Source organism: Aulonocara sp. 'chitande type north' Nkhata Bay, linkage group LG2 (assembly GCF_057382095.1).
Source record: "Aulonocara sp. 'chitande type north' Nkhata Bay isolate Kocher_YH1m ecotype deep benthic linkage group LG2, A_spYH_male_GT1.1, whole genome shotgun sequence".
In the NCBI taxonomy this organism is placed as follows: Eukaryota; Metazoa; Chordata; class Actinopteri; order Cichliformes; family Cichlidae; genus Aulonocara; species Aulonocara sp. 'chitande type north' Nkhata Bay.
In genome coordinates, this window is record NC_141345.1 from 7,698,713 (window position 1) to 7,721,063 (window position 22,351).

Here is a 22,351-nt window from a genome sequence, read left to right on the forward strand (position 1 = left end):
GTTAAATTCTCTAAGATATGCACATGCTGTCCTTTGGCTTTGTGCTGTGATTGTTCACGTTTAAATGTCAGTCACAGCAGCTACAGTCACCCAGTATATCCATATATTCTTCATAGTTTGATTTTGATCATTCCTTTTACTTCACCCTTATTTAAAGTGTTTATTAACCCTAGAACACTGTCGCTATAAATTGTAACACCATCACTAATGCCGGGTGATTTTTACCCAATATAATATACCCAACAAAAAGTACTTGTCATCAAAATATATACAAATAGGACAACACGTGAAAAATTAGAGTGGTCTTCTTTTATTTTCAACTGTGCCATGTCTAACAAAATGAAAAAAAAAGTGTCATGGGGGGACCCTAAAAATGCTTCAAAATTATTGAAAAATTAGGAATTCGAGAACAAACAGATTCCTAAACAAAAAACAAAAAATAAAAAAATAATGACACTGGAAAGCTGGTCTTTGGTCCACCCATTCTTGGGACATTTGAGACGTCCCTGGTGAAGGCACAGTCTCCTTGACATGCTAACAGCTGCAGGAGAGAGAAACAAAAAAATTGCATTTTTTGAGTGGGTAAAAATGACCAGTTGACTAAAATATTTTTTTCACCATATGGATTCTCTTGGAAATCACCACTTTGTGATATTTATTCTTAACCACTGCACTAAATAAGGATAACATGCAAATTCCAGGACCACTCTTACTTACCTATTCCTGACATGCAGTCCATACACGCAGGGTAGTAATGGCGTGAACACACTTCCTGTCCAAGCCTCACCTCACCAGCACACCTCACCAAGGGACTACCACTGGTCCTGCCTCACCTGCAAGAGTGACACGTGTATGGATGTCGAGCACGCTACAGGTAAGGACTCTGAGTTGACATGAGAGATTTGAAGAGGGGAGCCTCTCCTCTACCAATGGTTTGATGAGTGCCAGTGCCAAAGCCTGTATATAAGGCCTCCTCTGCATTTGGTTGTCACCTCTTTATTGTAGTCTCATTGCGATTGATCCACGAGTTCATCACACCAACACTGATCACGCCATCTCTTGGTTTTTCTTTCAGAGCCATAGTGAACACACATCTAAATGGTAAATTGACTGATTCTTATATAGCGCTTTTCCACTCTCCCAGAGTACTCAAAGTGCTCTATGCCACATTCATCCAATCACACAAGCACTTTCTTCTATACTTAGTGCTTCCTAACTACATTCAGACTCCGATGGATGCATCAGAGAGCAACTTGAGGTTAGTATCTTGCCCAAGGATACTTGACATGCAGACTGGAGGAGCCAGGGATCGAACCACTAACCTTCCAATCAGCAGGTGACCTGCTCTACCTTCTGAGCTACTGCCACCCAAAGTATCAACAACTCCCTTTGTTTGGTTGTCAAATTCAATCACTTCAGGCTTGCGAGTGGGGCCTATGCCTGGTAGTGTGTGCATGAATAACAGGAGCAGGACAACCTTCTTTTTTGAAGCTTTGTCAGGGAGGAAGGACACCAAGGTTATTTCTTTGGTGAATGCACTGGAGCCTGGCATGAGATTTTCTTTACCTTTTATCTCCCTTCTGTTTGCTTTTACTGTGCCCACAAGGGTCATGCCACCGTTCGGCAGCAGATCGGTCGCTAACAGTAATCAGCCAACCATTTCCAACTTAAACAAATTTACCTATATGTTACTCATTAGCTGGGATGCCAGAGACACTAAGCCTGTGAAAGGATGACAACTGTAGTTCACAAGGGACAGTAAATATGGTGAGCCTGAATGTTGTCACCCTTGAAATGCGCCGGATTTTATACACTAACACGATCACTGGCTGAAATCCACCCAAACACATGCCATTTTTTTTGCCATCTAAGATAAAAAATAATGTCACCTGATGTGACACTCCCTCCTTCTCTTCTCTCCTCTCTGCTGTCATCCCATTTTTCCTCTTCTACACCACGCCTCCATCTCCCTTCCATTATGTCGTCTTTCTTGGTGGCAGAGGTGGAGAACTGGATGATGCTGGCAGAGGAAGATGGACAGGCCGACATGCTGCCAGTTGTCACCCTTTAGAGTCCCGCTCCATCTTAGTTCTGCAAATCACTGAGTGGCGTAATGAAATCCAAGGGCTGCCTCACTGTGACACACTGGGAGAAGGATAACGACCTGCCAACGAGGCGACAGATCTGGAGAGATTCTAGATATGAAGGTGATGATGTGAAAGCCTGATGCTGATTGTTACAGTAAACACTCCTTACTCTGATCAGATTTAAGTGAGGTGATTGATCAAAAGCTGCAACGATGAGGTCCCACACACGAATGATAATGAATCTGTTCCAGTATATAGATATGTGTATTTTTCAGCTCCTGTTTCAGCTCAACAGATTATTGACGCAAAATGTTGTCTGCTGTAGCAGGAATCAGTCTTCAATAATCAGCCTGTTCCTGGCCCAGAGTTTTATTTACTTCAGCAAACAAAAAAAGAAGAAACCATTTTTTTTAAATAGAAAAACTGGCAGAACAACAGCAAGATTTCACAAGACAGAAGTAAAAACACACCCGAACACCCAAACTGTAGCTGCTTATTGTTAATATTAACTGTCAAACCTTAATATTTATTTTTGTCCTGATTTGTTGACTTTCAAATTCTGAGAAAGAAACAAAAGAAGATGCTTTGTGGATTTTTCTCTTTTCATTGCAGCCTTGAATATATAAGTTCTTATATGCGTACTGAAGAGCATTAACCAACAAAAGACTTTGCTTGATGGTCTGGCTGCTTGAAATCTTTAACCACTAGCTTAAAAATTTGATTATATTTTTTTTCACCAACACTAACTTCAAGAAGTGTAGAGGATGGTTTAACTTTTTTAGGTACTAACTAGTGATTAGTTCGTACAAGGCCACAACTACTTTCTCTTCTCCTCCCCTCCCTCTTTCTATCCCTCTTTTTTTTAAACAATTTTGTGTTCAGGGGCATCAGGAAAAGCTAAACCTTAAACCTTGAGGCATTTCCTGGCAAAAAAATCCCAAATATGTGTCTTTATACTAGATAAACACATTAAAACTTTCAGTGTCATTCAGAGATAAGACCAAACCAGCGCACCTAAGAGAGAAAAAAGAGGAAAGCTGTTTTTATATATTTTAGTACGTGCGGATTTCTTTGCAGAAGCTTCCAGCAGTAGCACAGTTTAATTTTTTCCAAACTGTTCCTGTGGGGACAGCAGCCGTAAAGCTGGAAGGCCATAAAACCTGGGAAAGGACATTTCTGTAATTCACTGGAATGTTACGATTCCCAGTTGAATCCGAGGAAATTTTGTTTAAGGGCTGTGGCTGCAAATGTGTCCTCGCGTTCTGATTTACTCCCATTCATTTATCCTGTTTGTCTTTAGGTTGAATAAAGAAGAACTTTGATGGCAGCAAAATTTAATATGATGACTGAATCTCCTACTTGCCTCAGAATCAATAACAGCTTTTATTTTTTGATCGGGACCATAGACCCGCGTTACAAAGCCCAGCATCTTGTCTCGATACTTTCCTGGTGTTAGGGGTGTGGCTGCTTTAGACTGAACCAATCAGTGTTTGCTAGACCCTACCTCTTTTTTTGTGTTTGTGCTGTTGATACATTCTTTGGAGGATTTTTAATGGAATTGTCTCAGAAGCAATGTGACCTACTGCATGATGCAACCATCCAAGAAGTTTGGATTGGTCTTAATAACCAGTTGAAATTTTCTTAGTCTCTTGCTAAGCACTAATAGGCAGGTATGTTGTGTCTCAAGGCAGCTGTTGTTTACACCTGATTTGGTGCTTTACAGATAAAACAGATTTGAACTGAAAGGTATCCATGTCTGTGGATTGAATTAATACACCTTAAAGAAGCAGCTTGACCACCACCCACTTCCTCCACCTCATCCGAGGGAACACAGAGGCATTCCCAGGCAAGCGAAGAAACATGTCTACATGTCCTGGGTCTACCCAGAGCCTCCTCCCAGGAGGACATGTCCAGTAAACCTCACCTAGGAGCTACCCACGTTCACGTTTCTGCTTGGGTCTCTCTTCACAAGATCTGGTTTCTGTGGCTTCTCCTCTGTCCATCTCAAACGGGCCAAAAAGCCAGTCAGCCATTTGTTCCTTTCATTTTTGAATAGGTGTGTTTAAGATATACAGTGTTAACTGCTTTTAGATGTTTTGCCAATAGCTCCCGATTTATATGGATCTGTAAAGAGCTAAAAATCTCATTACTGGTGGTTCTTGGATGTTGGAAGGCTCGTGTTTTTATATTACACCAGGGTTTACCCTACTTGCAAAGCCTACTCACTTTGTGAGTTAGGCTTTGTGTTGAAGGAACAAGGTGATACCAACTGTCTTTATGAACTGCAGCTATTAGCAGCACTGTGTGGCATCTGTCTCTAAACTCCCTGCTCAACTGAAAACATGCCGAGACACCATGAGTGTTTGCAGGAAGCGTAGTAAGTCAACTGGGCAAACAGTGTTTAAATGACACTGGATTTGACCCATCTGTTGAACAGACTCAGATAAGCAGAGTCTGAACTCGGAGCCACAGATGGATTTCACCTTCCCAAACAGGTTTTTCTTCTTATCTCTTGAGTTTTCAGGGTTTTTATAACCTTTACAGACAATACACCTCAATGACAGGCACATTTATCCAGAATGATAGCTGCTGAGTTAAAATGATGTTGGTCACCTTGCTTGCTTGTTTGTTTGTCTTTTGCCGCAGCATTTTTGCAGTTTCAGTAATTAGAGGCGTGCAGTTCACATCTCTCTTTTTTTTAAAGCAGTAGAAAGTGAGAGAGTAGGCCTGTTTTAGTTAAACTGAACCATGTTTGTGTTTCTTTTCTTTTGAGATGAATCCAATTGAGACAACAGCCTTGTGTTGGCACCCCCTACTCCCCCAAACCCACCCAATCCCAGTACTATATTTCACCACTAGATAAAAACCAACCTCTATGTGCGTTTGAGAGTGTGCACATTAAAAGGCATTCTGCCTCGTCGTCTGTCTTTCCTCCTGTCTTTCAGGTGCAGGGTGTCCTTGCAGAGCTGAGGACAACTCACTCTTTAGCGTCTTCATAAATCTTCAGGTAAAACTGAGCTCAATTAGCAGCGACGCCATCCTCTGAAATGTCATCCCCTTTTTTTGCTGCCAGACAATTACTGTTAAATACCTTTTATTGTTGTTTGTGTGTATGAGAGCCAATTCTCATTTAGAATTCAGCGGCTAAAGTTCAGACAGTGTCATTACATAGAGCTCAGGTAATTAGCCCTCTACCTACTACGAACTAATTAATGTGAAAGAAATGCTGGTGTTTTTAAAAAGGCCTGAGCTGAGGTCAAATATTTGTTTCTAAAAGATTGTCTGGTTTAGTGACATCTTGTTAAAAATGAAAGTAAACAACCACAATAAAACAAATTACCAAATATAAAATTGTTATTTTGGAAATGTCTCAAAATTAAGAACTTATAAATAGTTGGACTGCATTTGACTTCCACCTGATCCTCCAAGCACCAGAACCCGACAGCTTCTGCTGCAGGTGTTTGCCCACCAGAGGCTGGGTCCCACGTGCTAAGGCCTCCCGAGGCCTGGTTCCAGGATGGAGCACTTGTTTCCCTGTCCTACGCAAGGTGGCGTGGTACTTGTGCTCCTCATCCCAGGAGTCTTTAGAACTGCAGTTAGTCTGAACTAACTCAGGAGCAGTTTTCCTTGGGAGACCCTAGGAACTCAGACTTCTCTGCTTCGTCCTCACTTTAAGGAGAGAAGGGAGCATGAGGACAAAGCTGTTGACTAACAAGTTGATCAATGCTTCTCTCTTCACCTGTGGGCATGAGCCGTGAGCAGTGACTGGAATATGCAAGAGGTGGTGATAAGATTCACTGAAATGGTGGGGGACTACACCATAGGTGGTTCTCAGAGTAGAGCCATTGCACCTTGATTTCGAAAGAATCTAGATGAAAAAGTATCTGATTATGATGCCTCCTGGATAGCTCCTAGGTGATGATATTCAGACATTCCAATTGGCAGAAGGGTGAGAGAGACCCAGGGAACACTGGAGAGAGGGTCTCTCAGGAGGTTTCCAGAGCTTGAAAAGGTGGCGACAGACACCCAGACCGGTTTGGTACTCTGGGTTTAGAGTGGATCAAAGTTAAAACCAAATTATGTCTTTTGATCAATGATCCATTAATTTTCTTAACCACTTATCTTTTCAGGGTTGTAAGCAAACTGGAGCCTATCACAGCTGACACTGGATGAGAGGCAGTGCGCTCCCTGGAGGCTCCTAACACCGAGAGACAGTCACCCGTTCCCGCGGACATTCACGCACGTACAGTCGGGTCTTTGGACTGCACGATGGAGGCAGCCAGAGGAAGAACGTGAAGACTTTTAATGCTGCAGCAGGCGAGTATATTTTAGACAAAGTTAAACTTACAAAACCATCCAACAAATTTTCAATTAACTGGAACACAGTCAGTTAAACAGACCTTCATCCATCCTTAGAGACGGAGCTAGCTGATACAAATCACTCTGCAGTTCCAGGAGTCTTTAAATGTGGTGGCATTTAAATTACACCAAATTGAAAAACGAGTGAGAACTCAGTGAGGAGTTATTATTTGGACCATCAGATTTCAAGAGAGTCAAAGTTCACGCTCCTGCTCTATAGGCAGGATGTATAATCCTCTGGAAATACTGAAATTAGATGCATGAATGTAACACTGACATTCTTGTGTTGGCAAAATCTCTTGTCCACATACCTTTAGTATATTTCGTGAGCCTGAATGGGCTCTTCTACAGTTCCAGCTCTGCAGCAGTTTGCCCTGTCTGATCCCGTCAGTGACTTTCTTTCATATCCTAAACTCTGAGGAGCTATATGACCTTGAAACCTTTCAACTAAAGGAAGCACATACAAGCAACTACACAAAAGTTTCATGAAATACTCTGTGTGCTTATGTTCAGTGTCACAGTCTGGAAGTTAAAGTATATCACTTTTCTACTTCCCCTCTTTCTGTTTGGCACTAATTTGGGGCTGCATCAGCACTGAGAAGTCATCTGTCTCTTTTCCACCAGCTACCCTCTGTGTCTGGCTTGAATCATTGCGTTCACAGCAGCTGAATATCCCTCTATGCAAATGTTATAATCATATGACAGACTGATACCGTCTAACTCAGGATAAATTTGACATCTATATAAACGTTGTCAGAAAAAATAGAGAAGCTCTTTGTTCAGGCCTTCCGACAGAGCAGCAGCAGGTATCAGCTATATGTCGACATCGATGCACAACTGCTATAAAGACACAATTTTGGGAAAATTTAGATGAATATAGATGTGCGACACCTTCTGTCGCTTCCTGACTCATCCATTTGTCTCCATTAGAGTGTGCACAGGGAATTAAGCTGTGCATCTGTTGCAGGTCATGTCTGGATCTGTCATTGACATGCAGCATTACGAGAGGTATGGAGGTTCAGGGAGGACAAAACTGCAGTATGTCAGTGAGCTGACAAAGACAAATAAATAAATGAAAAGCTGAATCAAATGTGCGAATAGATAGGAGATTAGTAGAACATCTGTTGTGCCTTTAACATGCATCAAGTAACCCTTTTCATGTGATAAATGATTTTGATCTAAGCATAGAAAACCTAGCTAGATTTGAGTTATTTTCCATATTTAGCTTAATGGCAATGTTAGCAAGCAAACTACGGTCAGCCAGGTGCTAAATTTGGTATCAAATAATTTGTGCACACTTGCAGTAAGCTTAATGGTAATTAACAACAGTCAGAAGAATGCCTTTTTTTAATCAGTTGTAAGCCTCCAGTCAACAACAGCATGTCATTCGATTCAGAGAGAACTCAAATCCAACCCGTTTGGATGAATTCCAAACTATCTGGATAAATACTGTTTCAAATCGGCTAACTAATCATCATCAGATTTGTGGAGTATCTAAATGACAAGTAGGTGACTATACTTAGCAGTTGGTTGCTTTCCAGATTACTTCACCAGCCCACATGATTCATGTCTGTATGTCAAACAGTATCGACTTTAGCCATCAGTGAATCTTGTAATGGCACAAAGCAAAGATGTAGTTGCTTTGCACTGTAATACCCAGTGTAATGGGGGCAGTTAGCCAGGCTTTAAGTGTGTGTCAGGTAACCCTTTTTCATGTAATAAACACTTTTTATTACCACTGTCTGAATGGATTGTAATGGAACTTAAATAAAGAGACCTTCTGCGACTCCCTCGGTTTCCTCTAACAGGCTGCAGACTGATTTATATGCGAAGCATTCGGGTCAGCAAAAATGCAGAGCACCTTTGAATAGATTAACCAAGCTCAACTTGATAAATGAGCCTAAAAACTTCCCTATATATTTGAATGGCAGGACATTTTTTTCATTATCTGACCATGTGTACAGGTAATCTGTCATTTTTCTTAAAATATAATATTGTAGGACAGTTTGTATACAGACTAGAATTCATAGGCCCCTCGCTTCCAGGTCGATTGCAGCTCAACTCGGTTGTTGTTCAATACTTGTCATCAATAAGTTTCCATATGGATTTGTCAGATAGCTGTGGATGGGATTAAAAGATGGGAGGAAGTACTGTAGACTCTGGGAAATGTGTCTCTTTGCTCAGCAGAGGCTGTCATAGCGGAGAGGGAGAGTCGAGAGAGTCGTTCTGCTTCAGCGACAGGAAAATGCCACCGAGCTGCTCCGCTTCCTCGCTCATAAATACTCTCAAGGACCGCGGCTTTACAACAAGTCAATAGCTTCTGTTAGCAATGCACGCACACACACAGGCAGAGAAAAACGCACGCACACACACAACCAGCGGTGTGCATGTATACACAAATAAAAAAACACACATCAGCAAAATACGCAGATGCATGCTGTCAAAATATAAATCAACAATCACAGCACTACATAAACACAAGTGCCAGGCCAGCAAAACGGGCTGCTGGGATAAATACGGAGCTCACGAAGCCGGGGGTAAATCTGTCCGGAAGGAGGGATGGAGGGAACATTAAAACATGAGTCTTCATTTAAAGGAACACTTTCCTCACAGTCAGAGTTTGAAAGAAAGCTGCTCTCTGAAACTTTTCCTGTCACAATTTCCTTAAACGTCCCGTCAGCACACGGGACGCCGGTGAGCCTGGAATAATGCAGACCTCACCTGAAGCAGCTGCACCTGCATAAACTGCTTTTCCAGTGGGTGTCAGATACCCAGCTTTGATTATTGATTGGATTTATAACAGCATGAACAGTAAAAAGAAAACAAAAAAACAAACAAGAAAGGAAAGCTGAAAATGAATGGTAAAGCACTAGATCTTCACCTGTATTATCATTAACATGCCTTATCGCATTTGTGTTTTGCCGGATTCACTGAAAATCACATTTTAAGAATAATTACTCTCTGACATTTTTATTTCATTGACAAGGAGGAAGAGATAAATGTGATGAAACAAAAGTCCCGGACTTTACGTGGATGTCTCAGGTACGTGGATTCATTTGGGAAATGCCTCATGTTCTTTGATCTGAATGGTGAAATGGTAAAAAAAAAAAAAAAAAAAAGTCACCATCACCGTGAGAAGTTACATCACTTTGGAGGTTAAAACTGCCTCATGATGGCAGCTCCAGCTGGATTATCAGAGCTTCATCCCTTGTTGGTGTCCTTCAGCTTTTCACCAGCAGCAAAGACTGCTGGTCCATGGAGGAACAAACTGCCTGTGGTTTGATTCCCTCAGCCCTGACGGCCGCCTCCGTATTCATTTTATTTACAGCTCAGTCTGTCCCAGTGGCATGGAGCTGCTTGCTGGTGGGTGGAGAAAGGAGATGGTTGAATTGGAAGACAAAGAAAGAAGAAATCCGCTGCCTGACTCTGGATTCGGGCTGTTATTTTTAGCCAAAGCAGCCATAATTACCCGGGCAACGTCTAACAAAATTGTTCAGGCTCGGCTGGGCAATTAGGCCAGGCGGAGCAGCTAATGGAGAGAGAATTACACAGACCTTTCCCCCATTAGCCCCCATTTACAGCAGGAAATTTACTGGGAGTGTACGGGCCAGGCGTGACTTCCAAACCAGATTACTGCTCTGAAACCAATCTCCCTCATCCTCCCATCTTTCTCTTTCTTCTCTGCATCCAAAAATAAGAGCAAGTGGACAAACCCAGAAAATAAACTCACACAATCATCTCAAAGACAGCCAGGGAATGAGTTTACATTACAAACGTTTCTTGAGTTTAAGGAGAATAATAGTTTGCATTGTTAAAACTGAAATGCAAAGGAAATACCTGCAGCTGCACTTGAAGGGGCGAAACTCAGTGATACAAAACTTTTTCACAGGCTGAGGAGGACCAACTACAACTAGCAAAATCATGTGGTTTGAACTGGAGTTGTTGAACTGGATCAATCCAGCAGCAGATTAGTGATTGCTCCACGCTCTGACCTAAAAGACAATTAAAAGTAAGAATGGCACTGGCCCAATCCAGTATGAGGTGCAGCTTATATCATCGTCAGCTATCTATGTTGATTTTTTTCTTTTCTTTTATCTGTAAATTTAATTTAACTGTCACATTCACATCAATGATAGGGCCTTTTAATTGTAAACCTAGAAATTGAGGTGGAAATGACTGAAAATGCAATCAAAGCAACTATTTGCAGACTTATGTTGATAAGGATTCTTTCATATGGCTGGTTATTGATTACCTATGATTAATAATTCATATTATTATTATTGTTCTTCTTTTTTTTTTCTTAGCATCATCTTTGTTTTTTGATTAAAATGCAATACTGGTTGACTGTCTGAGTTTTACCGACCAGAGTTCATGTTCCACTTCCTGGCTGTTGTTCAGCATTATGCTAGTAGGTCAGGTAGAGAAGAATAGCCCTGTATTGTCATTTTATAAGGTAAAAACATTAAACCTGGAGAAAAAGTACTGACATCACCCTGTGAGGGCCAATTAATTAATAAACTCCTATTTATTTTGTGCTAATGTTTTCTTGTAACATTAGTGCCGGTCTTGACTTCCACGTTTATCTTTTTCTGTAATGCCATTGGTCATCCCTCGGTAGCCCTTTTTGATCTGTGGGTCATTCCCTTAGGCAGGGTCTGCAGGAATGCACTCAGTGTGCATAAAAGGCTCAGAATATCTTCAAGTGAGCCCTCATGCACTTGACAGCTTGACAGTGGAACAGCCCTACACCCTCACAGACTTGGTGGGAGCGTACCTTAAAGTGTGGGAATCTGTGAGACGCTCTCAGTTCAGCAGGCAGAGAGGACATAATGTTGATGTTTCTTTACATGAAGACCTGCAGATCGAGAGCGTGATGACTCAGAGATTAACGGCACAGTATCACAACCTGTGTGCTCTCGTGCAAACAGAGCTGAGAACAGAGCTGTGCAGAGAACAACTGTGAGAGTATTTGAATTATTTTTCTTTTAAATCCAGCTTAAAAATATCAACGGTGGTTTTAGGAGCAGGACTGCAATTACGCTGTTTTTACATCCTTATTCTCCTGTTTCAAATTTCCATGTTAAAAACACAAAAATATCATCGCATCCTGCAGAATTAAGACTGCTCAACTATGAAAGGTCAGTCTTATTAAAGATTACATTTGATATGTTCATCAGTCATTTTAGTTGTCAAAAAAGTGCTTTTCCCAAATAGAAGCCGTGATCCTACAAGCTGAACGCAGCAGAAATGTAAATGTTATTTTCCACTGCTGCATGTATGTTGTGGACAGTGAGCTGCAGGAGTACCCGTGGATCTGGTGCTGCATTAAAAATGAGAAACGTGATAAAAAATGAAGGTAAGAAGAGGAAGAGGCTTCTTTTCACAGGTGGAGAGGTGAATATGGAAACAATGAATGTGTAATACAGTATGCTGACACACAGACACATACACCCACAGCCCTCCATCCTCCAGCTTCTCTTGGTTGTACAAATTTGAAGTATCCGGCACTGAGGCTTAACAAAATATCAAAGACACAAAAGAAAGTATTAACAAGGCAAAAGTTCTTGATCCCTTTTTATAAGACGTAAAAAAAAAAAGGAAAAGCAAAGCAGCAGAGGAGATTTCCATTTCAGCATTAATTCCAGCTCTGGTGAATTTCCAATGTTGGCAGCCATTAAGTTCTGTCAAATCAAATGTGACACCAGGGGAAGGACAGAAAAATATTCAAATCATCTTTCAAATCTTTTTCCAGAGCTGTCTCTTCGAGAGCTGCTGCTCCAGCGGCTGACAGTTCTGACAATTAATTTATGTCTAACAGATTATTCCATAAACCACTGCTGACCCCCGAGCACGTGCACGGGCACGCGTGTACCTGCTGCAGGGGTGTGACTGCCCTCTACAGCTGCAGCATTTGCAGGAATGTGGCACAAATGTCCATCAAAGAGCAGCAGCTGCTGCCATGCTTAATCTCTACAGAAAGGCCATGGAAAAAGGATTTTATTTTATTTTTTTAAATATCTGCTTGTGAAAGGTGAACTGCGCAGAAAGGCTGAGGCTCTATATTTCTGTGACTCAACAAGTGCACCTTTGTGTACTGCTGGGCACCTGCTGTGAAGCACCACTACTAAATTAAATAATCCTTCTAATGACCTTTATATTGTCATTATAGCCTTAAGTAACTGTATTGTAATTTAAAAGTGTGATGCTCCAGGTAACATTTGAAACTAACCTATGATGCTTGTTCAGTGGAGACACCAGAAGATGATGATTGTATTGGAGGGAAGAAAAACGTACCAGCTGTCCAAAAAAATTAATTCTGTTGCTGTGTTAATAGGTGGACTGCGTGTAATAAAGTCTCTGTCTTTACTTTGCAATTCTTTGTCAAAATATCATTAATAAAATAATACTTTCACTTTATTCAAAAATTGGGGTTTTTCCTTTTTTTCCACTTACCATCCATTTTTTTTTAAATAATTTACCTAATTCATACTTTTGGATAAACAGTTTGCAGTTTCTCTGGCAAATCCAATGTATTTATTTAGAAAACTTTAATTCTCAAAAAACAAACAAACAAACAAACAAAAAGACTAAGAAATGTGGTCATGCTGTAAATCTCAACGTGCATTTTGTGACTGAGTTTGGCGGTTCGGTGTTCAGTCTGTCTGACAGCCTATCTTGGCTTCCATATGTCCCCCTCCTCCTGTGACAGGAGTTAATTTTTCGTTGGATTTGTTTTTTGAGCTTCATTAACCGGTGCGAGATTAGTCCTTGGTGGGACGCTGGTGGGGGGAAGCGCTCGTGCCTCACCTCCGACCTGCTGAGGTGCAAGCAATTAAGAAGCAGGAAGAGGGAGTCTGTCAAGAGCACCAACGCAAAAGCTCAAGACACCTAACCCACTTAGACGCTTTCAGCTCTGCAATAAAGAAACTTCTGTAAACTGTCAAACGATAATAGCCCTGGCCACCGCTGGTAATTGCAATTAGCGGAGGTAAAGTAGGATAGTACTACACACACACACACACACACGATCAAAAAGCATTCCTTCTGAAAAACATTAACCCATTTTTTTCTCTTCATGACATCAGAATGCATCAGATTTCAGCCAGAAGGAAGTTCAACTGAATAAAAAAATTATATTAATTTACAGGGGATTCAGGTCTTTACAGATCTAAGGCAGGAATTGAAAACAATAGAAAAGGAAATAGAGGCAAGGATCTAAAGAAGGACAAAGAAAGCAAGCAAAGATGAACAAAGCAGGCAGACCAGCCTGATGTGCAAAATGTGCACTAATGACGGTAATCCAGTAAATCTGTTGATGTACACGGATACACGGATCATTTTTCTTTTTGTTTTTCAGCATGAATTTGAAACCAGAGTGTTTTTAATACACTGGGAACAACATGTATGTTCTCCTGAGACTCCTGCGGCAATGCGTCACCCTGGCAACCGAGAAAATGAAGCTTTGAAATGTGGCAACAATTTAACCCAAAACAGGATCTTATTGTAACGCTTATCAGACAGTTTTATTGGCTAAATATAACCAAGAAGTTTTTTTGCTTAAACTTCCCCAAACAATGAATGAAAACAAAACTTAGGTCTAAAAGTAATATCAAAGAAATCACAAGAATCATCAGTTCCACGCGGGACTGGAAAGTTTGATCTCTGGTGTGCAACCAGAAACTTCTACCATTGACTTTTCACTCACTGACACAAATCACTATTGAAAATGTCTAAATTTCTCTCTATGAACACACAAAAAGACAATTTGTGTCCAGAAACACACATCAATAGTGTTATACTGAAACAAAGCCGCAGCAGTGGGAGGTTTGAGAAGGTTCAGGAAGGAAGAAAAGACAAATGAGAGAGAAGAGGAAAGAAACGTAAACGGGGACACGAAAAGTAGAGAAAAAGAAGAAATTATGTTATGAAACACAGAGGATAAGAGATTGAAAGAGTTTAAGAAATAAGCTGATTAAAAGATGACAAAAGTAGAAAAGAGGAACAAAGAAAGAAGGAATTATGGAAAAGGACAGAAATAAATCAACGAGGGAAAGAGGAAGCAGCTGGTATGTGTACGGTGATGAGGCAAGGATACAAAAAAGAAGGAAGGAAAATGGCATTTAAGAGAATCAGAGACACAGAAACACAAGGACAGAAAATCAGAACAAACTTTCACAGAAAAAACAAAGTATGTGAAAGAAAGCAAGGAGAACTCTCCTGTGGCTCCCAAACAGAGCACAAATGCATCTTAATGATAGTCAAAAAATACAGATTTTGTATGTACTCCATTAAATTTAAACATTTAAATGTGACAAATATGTCAGAAACTGAAATCCTTTTTCACAGCACTGTACAGTATGAAATTCCAGATGAAATCTCAGCATTGCTGGATTAAACAATGCTGATTTTGGGCTTCTAGAAGAGATTTTTACTGGTGAGTGTGTGTCACATAAGTGTAAGCGAGTACAACAGTGTAGTTAAGTTAAGGGGAGCACTCAAGTGAAGTAGCAGAAGCTTTAAACTCCACTAAAGTGCAGAACTCTCAGAAATGGCTTCATTTTCTTTAAAAATAAAAAGTCCCATCAGCGGTGACGGTTTTAATTTGACATCACTGACTTCCTGCTAGCTTTTAATCTCTCAGAGCAGCTCAGCTAAAGGATCTGCCCGAATCCCCTCTCACTTCACATTAACGTGTGCAGTCGACTTCAGCGTGTTAATGTTGAGGCAGTCAAATACTCTACATTCATATTCATACTCAGCCGTATCTAATGAATGACAACCATCAGCGGCGGAGGATGAGCGCTGCCTTCGATAAAGCGAGGCGAGGTGGAGGCAGGAACCTCGTTTGATGTCTTATCCGCGGCGTCAGCGATACAGTTCGACTGGATATCGATCAGGCGCATCAGCGTGGGTGTTTCTAGGTGTTATCTCCACCTTCAGAAACCGATACACACACAGTTGTATGTTCTCCCTGTCATTTCATGCCTGAGTAATCGGGTTTAAACTACACTTTTGTCCTTTGAAGCTCCATCTTGATGTCAGGACGCGGTGCCAAACACACACCGGTTTGAGGCGTGTCAGGTGACAGGAAGTCGTTTGGAGACAGTTGTTGTTGAAAGCATCAGCCAAGTGACCGAGTCAGCCCGGGGCATTGTTTGGCTCTTGTGTTTCATAAATTCAACGAGGCTTTTATTGCCTGATTCAATATGCAGCATAAAAGGGTGCAAAGACAATAAATGAAGACAGAGTTTTATTTGCATCTCTTCCTGCGGGGCTAAATTTAAAGGATCAGTGAATCAAATCATTAAAATAAAAACCCCTCTCTGCCAAGCGTGAAGGAAGGAGTTAATTACTCAGATTTAGTGGTTTTGGGGCGATTTCAGTTTCCTATAGACGCTGGAACCAGAGCTCTTCTTCCGCTCTGACGGATCCGCCGCTTGTTTGTGCATGGATTAACAGCAAAGGAAAGGCAAATCAAATAAAATTAAGTATTAATATGCAATATGCATAATTGACAAGCCATCGCTTGGAGTGCTGTTCAAAAACTTGCAACAAGGTAATAAAGTAAACAAACAGGAGGATGAAATTCAGCTCGCAGAGACTCTCCACAGCCTGAATGAGGAGAAAACGGAGTGTTACGTACAGCGCGGCTCCATATTTTTATTGAATTTATTATCTCTACTCGTCGCTTTCAGCACACGCTCGCCTGTGCTTATGAATATGTAAAGCTGCAGAGGAGAGATTTACCTGTTGACAGGCTCCTGTTTGGAACATTCAGACAGTTTGGGGTTTGCATCTTGTTTATTATTATTTTTGGTGGAAAATTATCTCCCAAGCACATCAATAAACTGTCAGACAATGGAGCATCTGAGTATCCAGGTGATGCATTTAGTGAATTTACACATCGGGGAACTTTATTTTTAAACCGCTCACTGAAGTCTGAGTCCATTACTTCCACTGGGGTAACACTTATTTATTTATTTTTTTTGGGGGGGTAGAAGCACACGTGTCATGCCTTCTGTTTCAAGTCCTTTCCTGTTTTATTTTGTAATTTCTGCTCTTTTTGTGCTCCTGTCAGCTTCACTTCCTGTTTCTCTCCTTTCCCTGCACTCATCGGTGTCAACTGCATCAAATTAACCAATCAATCTTCTAACTGTATATAAATACATCCCAGTTTGTCTTTGTCAGTCACTGATGCACTGCTTCATTGTGCTCTTAGTTTTACGTTTTTGTGTGATAACTTGTAACTCTTTATGACTTTTCTGTGTATGAGCTCAGCTTAAAGATGAAAGATTGCACTACATACCAGGGTTTTGTGTTTGGGCCCTCCTCTCTGAACTATTACACCATCATGTAGACTTCTAATATAGTCTTATCCAGGTGACTTTGGGGTTAACCCTGGGTTTTCTGTACTAAGGAGATCAAAGCTGTGGCCATCAGCTGTTTCTTACGGCTCTGTTACTTTTACAGATGCAGCATTTGAGGCACAAGTTTCAGCTGATAATACATTCCATCTGCTAATTATTATTACCTTTTATTTTGTCCTTTTTGTCCTCTGTCCTCAGGAATGTTACTTTGTAAACTCTATTGTTTCATTTTGATGTGCTTGCTCACGCTGGGCAAAATAAAGTTTAAATAAAACTGTTAACTGTTTCACCAAAATTGTCAGTTCGATTTTAAAAAGTATGAGAATCTAGATTAATCTAGATTAGTGGTGAATATAAGGCTATGTCCACACGTACACGGGTATTTTTGTAAACTGAGATTTTCTGTTTTAGTTTTTAAAAAAATCCCGTCCACATGTAAATGCAAAAAACGAAGTCAAACGCTGTCAAAACATACCAAACCAACAGGGGGCAATATAATCCTAATGTAGAAATGTTGGCCAATCAGAAGTCTAGAAGCCTGGGTGGGAAAGAGTAAACAAAGATGGCACGTAGAAGCGGTCTTTCTAAATGGAGGGACAGTAACTGCATGTGTCTAAGTAAGCATGTAAAAACTGCAGATAATATAACATTAACAGCAACAGTATTTTGTCTCTATCATTGTAGAAATTCATTTCATGTAAATGCACATCTATACGTTGTGTGATTAAATCTCCGTTTTCCTTGTCGACGCGTAAACCCAGCTATGGGCAAATCTCCAGCCTGGCAGGAGTTTTAAAAAAATCTCAGTTTTCAGTGATCCAAGATGGCATTTACGTGTGGACAAAATGTCCAAACACACAGAAAAATCTGTGTTTTCAAAAATACGTACGTGTGGATGTAGCCTAAGTTTTATCCACTGACACGTCACATAAACATGGATTTCCTAACTATAAATTTGACTCCGGTGGGCCAAAAACAGCTCAACAGTTGGGAAAAACCGTATCCAAATCCTCTGCATACCAGCCAGTGAATTTTTTTAATCAAATTTTAAAAAGTTAAATTAAAACTACATAAATCACTGTACTTTATTATGCACACTGTACTTTATTATGCCAATGATTTTAAAAATTCATCATTCAAATTAAAATAAATAAATCAGTATTTTATTATTCACATATTTATTGCACATCTGTAGGGTCTCTTGTGAGAGGGTTTTTTTATTTATTAATTTCTTTTCCTGATGGTGGGAGAAAACTCATGTAACCACAGTCAGACTAACTAGAAGAACCTCTGATATAGTAAATTCTATTAATTATGTTTTCATAAATATTTGAGGCGGGAAATGGACTCTTCTGAATGCTGCGGATGTGTCTCCTGGACCCGGGTGATCGAGCACGAGCACAGTAATTCCTGATTATGCGGATTTGTAGAAGAGCCAGCAGAAGACATGAGTTGGGCTTGCATTAGATCTGCTTCTGTGCATTTTTATCTTTGTGCTTTTAAGTTTTATTTGTGAGCTGTGTATTCTTCATTTGTAATTATTTGTTTTTTTATTTTGTTTGCTGTGTATTGTCTTTAAAGGACTTTGTGAGTCTTGTTTGTGAAAAGAGCCATATATGAATAAATACTGCTATTGCTATGTGTGCATAAACACGACCTGAGGCATGCTTAAGGCTGGTTAATGGCCTGTCAGAAGTAGTTTGCGAGACGTGTTTACATGGGTGCAAATGACCACAGTGCATGCCGGAGTGAAAAGCTGGCCACCGCTGAGAGGATGGAGATGTGGGAAGGTTTGAAAATGGGGATATGGCTGCTCATTTTCAGACCATTTATCAAGAAAATGGAAACACTGAGCGCGACATTAAGTGCCACAAAGAGTAAAAACAGGTGGGCAGCATTTGGCTCATTTCTTGCCCACACAGCTGACCGATGACAACGTGTCTGTTTTGCAAAGTTATAGAAATGATTGGACACAAACTCCACACACTGCAATTATAAAGCCCCCTGTGCAACCCCAGGTAAACACAGACGTACTCATGTTAATATTGAATTTCATTCCTCATGTTCATGTTAATAACTTATGAATTTTCCTTCCTTTGATGGTTGTTTCTTGGACTTGGGCTGTTATTGACTGAATACTCACGATTTCTTTTTTAAGACAAGTATGCTTTTAAAAAGTTCATGCTATACAAAAGTACCTCATAATTGAATGAACTTTTTTTCTTGATTCTAGTTAAATGTAATTTATGCGCAGATGCTGAATTTTAGAAAGTAGATGATGGTTTGTCGAAAAATTATAGTTAAAAAAGGTCTTAAATGAACACAAATGAGCATCTGTTTGTCTCAGCTTAGTCTCTCTGATAACTTTTTCCTCAGAAGGATCCTCTGCCCTCTGCACACCACCCCCTCCTCCGCAACTTCACTGAAACTCCATTAGCTGTGCTGTCCCTCAGTAGGATGTGATGTGAGATTAGACTCCGTGTTCTTCTCTCCGGAGCCCTCGGAACGCCGTCCCCTGACCTCCTGCTGCCTCATACAGAAAGACTGAGACAAAAAGCCCATTGAACAAAAACACTTCAGGCAGACAGAGTCTGACTCCTGACCTGTCTACATTAAGACTGACTTCAGTAAGATTTGATCACTATTCTAACTGAAGTGAGTCTCAACTCTTTCAGCTCTGCAGGAAACTTTTTTTCTGCATGAAAGATTAGCAAAACCTTGAAAGTTTAGAGATTTGTCTGCACTGAAATGTTTTTGAGCTACATTGAATTTGAGTGAAAGACGGAGGCCCTGTGGAGCACTTACTGGCTATCGAGGATACTGGCACATGAGAAAAACCTTTTTTTTCTGACACTTTTTCTTTAAATAATGTGGAAATCGTTACATTTCATTTATAATTCAGCAGTCCACTTCATAACGATAAATACTCTGTTATCCTAGATGTCCTTGTAGGTACTGGGGAATTTGTTCGATTTGGTCCTATGTAAATAAAACTGAATGAACTGAATGATGCATTGAATTAGTATGACACTAAGTGTTGGATTTAGTGAAACTAAGCTCAGTTCTGTCCAGTATATGTTAGCTTTGTACCTCTGCAACTTCAAGAGAATTTTTGTATTGTAATAAATATAAAAGATGTGTTTTCACAGGTTTAGACTTAGTAGCTCTGCATGTAAGAAAAAAATACAAAGACCTCTACAAGCCACAGTCACAGTTTTATAAAGATGATATTCTAAAATATACCTTTTCTGTTGGTTGTATTTTCACAGAAATGTGAATGTTTCTGCAATATTTGGTCTCCCTCAAAGGTTCAGGAGGCTGGAGAGCTGCAAAATAAGTTTCTGAGCTGGTTTTGTGTGTGTGTGTTTGTGTGTGTGTGTGTGTGTGTGTGTGTGTGTGCGCGTGTTTGTGTGTGTGTGTGTGTGTGTGGCAGAATCACCTGTCACCCCACCTCACCTCCACCCACCGCCCACCTCTCCCCGGTGAGATGTCTTCACTCTGATGCAGAGAGGACACTCTATGAGCTGCCGTGTTGGTGGTAAAATAGGCATGCTAAATTTTGCATGGATTGCCTTTGAAGTGTCAGGAGATAAAAAGGGAAGCTCGCCTGTGTTTTTATGTGTTCATTGTGTGCTGAGGAGAAGCAGCAGCCCAGACCAGGTACTGCAGATCGGGGCTATAATTAAAGATGAGGATGGAGGAAATTGAGCTGTACAATGGAGAGAAAATCTGTTTTTTAGAACTTTGTTGGATGTTGGCAGATTCTTTTTATTATTATTATTTTTGGTGTCTCCTTTTTGCTGTGATGTTTTTCATCCAAAAAGCTGAATTTACACAACACACATTTAATCATTCATGATTATCACCTGATCCAATCCGGACTGTAAACTAATAAAAAGCCTAGCCTCTGAGACTTCTGGTGAAGGCTCATCTGAATTTATGCACAGCGAATGATGAAGACGTCTGTTTACGTTGCCTTCCTGTCAGAGTAACACGATGGCGCAGCGCTCTGTGGGAGGTTCACAGTGCAGCGGCACTGCCTTTGATACTGGAGGGTTCTGATGACAGAAACAGAAAATGGCAGAAAAAAAAAAGAAGCCATGCCCGATGAAGCTGAGTATGAGGAGGATTATGTTTTTGGATATTTTCTAAACCATTAAGCAGTGACCGCAGACACTTTACACTGTATGATTAATCTGGATGCAGGTCACTGAGTTAAACCAATATATTACAATACTGTACAAACCGTGTCATAGGTTCTGAATGTAAACATAAAACACAGGATTCACTGAGAGACGTCAGCGAGAATGTTAGCATCATCAATAAAAATGGATCTATAAGCAAATAAAGGCGATTGTGTAATTGTTCAGATGCTGGGTGACTGTAGAGAGCGTCTTTTGGGGAAAGTGCATGAGTTGATGGATACTCAAAGTTTCAAATTATGAGGTCAGATCTGCAAACAATCTCTGTTTCAGTTTTTCCGTTTGTTTGAGGGCAGCTGTGTGTGTTGAGCTGACCTTATTTCTCCTGTGCTTGAAGTGTAGGTGAAGGTCAGACCACACTTTGTTTAGCATCGGGATCCAGCATCTTCATCACTGCTTTGAAGCCATCTCCTGGTATCATAACTGTTGTTGACTCCTTTCTTTGATGCATGTGTTTAAGTGACTCTGATGAGACTGTCAAATAGAATAGTTTATTGGGGTAAAGGTTCGGTCCTGCACGACCTGCTCCTTAAACCTACATAACAGTGTTCATTTGTGGTTCTTTAATTAATTCCTTTTACATCCTGTTAACCTTCAATGACTGCATTTTTGTAGCAGTTTGGTATCAAATCATTTTTCATACCGTAGCTAGGTAACAAAGTGTGTAAAAATTAGAAGCTATTGTCGCTGTATTTTTTTCCTTATTTTGATGAAACTCCTCTTTTCAGAGTAGAGTCATTGTCTGAATGTTAAATCTCCCTCCTTGATCATCGCTTGCTGCCACTGAGCTATTTCTGCAGGAAGAGGAAGTGACAATGGCACCAAAGGCCTCGGAGCAGAGTGACACCCTGACGTCCCTGCTAAAAAAGAAAGGGAAGAATTCTCCTCCCTTCCCCCAACTGAACCTCCCCACCTGAACTCACCGAGGGTTTGCATTCCAGTTGCTGGATCGTTAGCCGGGGGTATTAGGCATCTTGCCTCTGACTTGCATCATCACCTCCCATCTCAAAGTTTTGCTGCGCCGTCTTTCCTTCTTTTCTTGTCTCTCTCTCTCTCTCTCTCTTTCTCTCTCCGGCATGTAGATTATTCTCATCAGCCTTCCACTCAACATCCCTTGGAAGAAAACAAAAAGAAAGATGATGGGAGACTGGTGGAAGAGAACAATTAAACCCTGTTTTTATGCAAGTGCAAGGTGACCCTGATGGAGATACAATCACACATAACAGCGCCTCAAAGCTCCTTGACCCATTGGGATGCAAACAGAGGATTATGGATAAATTACCTGAAAAAGAAAAATATTTGTGGGTTGGAAACATAATTAACAACATAAATGACT

The 22,351-nt window shown here is 40.6% G+C and overlaps 1 long non-coding RNA gene across 1 annotated transcript; it reads right to left on the reverse strand.

Annotated features, from left to right (window-relative positions):
* Window positions 1–287: 287 nt before the first annotated feature.
* LOC147337389 (uncharacterized) lies at window positions 288–22,093 on the reverse strand. Its single transcript, XR_015124748.1, has 3 exons — window positions 21,939–22,093; window positions 718–833; window positions 288–541 (listed from the first exon to the last, which is right to left on the reverse strand). It is a non-coding gene; the product is annotated as an uncharacterized LOC147337389 (long non-coding RNA).
* Window positions 22,094–22,351: the final 258 nt, after the last annotated feature.